Here is a 2,965-nt window from a genome sequence, read left to right as displayed (position 1 = left end):
AATTCAGACAGTGCAAGCTTCGGCAGAATCACTATACACTCCTCAAATGAAAAGTGTCGGACACCATCCAAATAAAACTGTCGGCCTCGTGCCATATTAGTGTTGTAATACATCGCCATTTGTAATAATTTGACGCCTCCTTACACTGTGGGGGCACACCTAAGGTGGCTTGTAATTCATGTGACCATCCTTTTCTATGACCTTATGCAGTTCCTGGGATGGTAGAAGGGAGTAAGCACCAAGCATATAGAAACCAAGACAAAACTATTCTTCTCTTGTCAAATACATTGGTTCAAATCAAGAAGCTACACGATAATCACCTATTCGTAAACACAGAAAGTCAATGCATTAGAAAACCGCTGAATATCAGTGAAGACACTAGGTGTTCGCGAAAAGGGTAACCACATCCTGCCCTACCGGTTTCGCCCGCCATTGTCAAATTTGCCTGAAAATGGAAGTATTTTTTCTTGCCGCTACACAGTAGTACGCCTGACATTTACAGTATTACGATATTTACGATACCATGTAAATACACCAGACAATCAAATGATCGATGGAATGGAAATTCCAGTTAGATATTTCAGAATTACGACTGCTGTGTAGAAGTATATAGGTTATGTGTATAGGAAAAATATTACAACAGAAACAGTTGGTCACTGTATGCATGACATGGCACGTCTAAGAAAGATACTTTCCCCTTAAAGTTGGCTTTGAAAAAAACCTACAAATGTAATCAGAATGTTACTAGACTTAAACAGTCGGTGAAACTCCACACTTATGGATATCCATAATATCCACACCATATCCATCACTTCCTGTTTGTTTTATACTTGGCTTTCACCAAACGCACATGTATCTAGCATCTATCGGAACTACAAGTATATAACAAAGAAAGTGTATAGGGCGACGTTTAATATTTTCTCTTGGAATGTTTTATGACATAAAACATAGACAAAGGCATTTGCATGTTGTGTTGTTATCAGCTCTATTGTCCGGTGAGATGTTTGGCAGTCAGTGACTGGTTTTCAACAAAGATACACAGCAAAATCTTTTGTTAATAGGAACAGTTTGTGACCTAAAAGATGCGACGAAGTACATTGGGCTGAACACAGGTATGCCTCAACAAGAAAACACCCATTTATTTGGGTTGTTGTCCTTAAAACGTTTTGGATAATTCACTGGCATACACTTCTTGAAGTTAATAATGGGGGAACTCAAGGACAGTGGTAGAGCAGTCTGGTTCCATTAGTACGGCTTTAGACATGACTCACTGATACACACTTCATTGTTCTTGTAATGGCAGAGAACACGGCGACAAAGACAGAACATCCTGTGCTGTAGAATTGGATAAAACTGTCTTGGTGTTTTGATGACATAGGGAGTCGTTTAGGACAATGTTAGAGCTCCCTAGGTTCCATTAGTGCCATTAGTAGAGCACTGGATAAAACTCCCTGATATACACTTCGTGGCGGTTGTAATGACCACGAGGATAGTGGTAGGGCACAATGGGATGCAATAGTACAGCACAAGACATAACTCACTGATATACACCTTCTAGGGGTTACAATGACAATTACAAGGAAACGGGTAGAGGATCCTTTGGAGGTGAATTACTTTCCCCAGCGACCAGAGGAAGATCCGGATCCTCCATGAAGGCGCAGCCATTCATCATACTGCCCCATCAACTTGAAACACTCCTCCGTCTGGCAGAAGGCGGTCACTGTCCTACGTCGTCTGTGTTCAAGGTTTCCGAAGGGTTTTGTGTCGAGTTGATGTCGCTTTAGCATCCTGATGGACCGCAGGATGGACCTCCTGGGTACCTCCAACAGCCACGCGGCCTGTGCCTCTACTTCCGGTACTGTTGCGCAATTTATTGACGTGGAACACAGTAGGAGCGTGACAGCTACGACCGACGTTAACTTCATGTCTGAAGAGACGGAAGCACGTTTTAGTAACAAACAAAAGTACATATAGTTCAAAGAGGGACAGAAGGTGGGTGGGGAAAGCGTGTGTGTGTGGAGGGGATGCATGACATGGAATGACTGCAGCTTTTATAAGTAGATACATGTGTTGTCACCGAAGACCCACGGTGACGCAAGCCGGTTATGTGGTTCACTTTGAGATATATAATACTTCGAACGGCATCTAACGCACCCAACCTGAATTTTCTCCACTAGGCACAACGGAAACATATGGTCATGGGTTCGAATCCACATTTGTCTGAGTGTTTCAATCTTTTTTGTCAGCGGGATATTGTGCTCACGGGTTTCAGCGGCGCTAGAAATGTCGAAAGCTTCATCACTACCTACTACGTCCAGGAGCTGTGAGGTGGTTTAATGTGAAAAGAGGCCATTCGTCACGTCGAAGACCCTGAGTCGATTGCGCACCTGGGTACAATGTGTTTAGCTCATATCTGGCGTCTCCCATGTGATATTGCTGAAATGTTTGACATGTTTGACTTATAACATACTGATTTTGTTACTGACTTATAACAAACCAAATGCTTTTTTACATCTCAGTGTTTTAACAAAATTATTTATAACGTAAAAATATATTTGAAATTTGATACAAAATAACGTTTGTACGTACCTCTAGCAATATTCTGCTCTTCCGATCCGTCAGTATCTTAAATGTGGGACAGTGTCTGAGTGTAACAACATATTTGAACATGGGGCGTGTCTGCACTTCATTTCAAGGGTTTATTCGACTGTGAGTCGACAACAACATTAACCTTTGTCTCAACACACACGAACCTGTCACCGCCCACTCTCTCTACCGTTCTCTAAGAGGCGGTACGTCACGTGACGTTTACAAATGCCGGACACATTCCGCCGTCGTTTACGTCCTCCGTTGCACAGGCTCATCACAGATAATTTAGTGTGAATAGTCTTTTGTCTCCAGTCTTTACTTTATTAATTACACAAATAATAGCGAAGAAGTTGTTTCTCAAGCCGTATTTGTCCAG

The 2,965-nt window shown here is 42.2% G+C and overlaps 1 long non-coding RNA gene across 1 annotated transcript; it reads right to left on the bottom strand.

Moving 5' to 3' along the window:
• Window positions 1-270: 270 nt before the first annotated feature.
• LOC137298263 (uncharacterized) lies at window positions 271-2,711 on the bottom strand. The gene is made up of 2 exons (XR_010957733.1): window positions 2,590-2,711; window positions 271-1,927 (listed from the first exon to the last, which is right to left on the bottom strand). It is a non-coding gene; the product is annotated as an uncharacterized lncRNA (long non-coding RNA).
• Between the last annotated feature and the right edge of the window lie 254 nt (window positions 2,712-2,965).

This window comes from Haliotis asinina, chromosome 10, assembly GCF_037392515.1.
Source record: "Haliotis asinina isolate JCU_RB_2024 chromosome 10, JCU_Hal_asi_v2, whole genome shotgun sequence".
NCBI classification, from domain to species: Eukaryota; Metazoa; Mollusca; class Gastropoda; order Lepetellida; family Haliotidae; genus Haliotis; species Haliotis asinina.
This window is presented reverse-complemented; position numbering and strand designations above follow the sequence as displayed.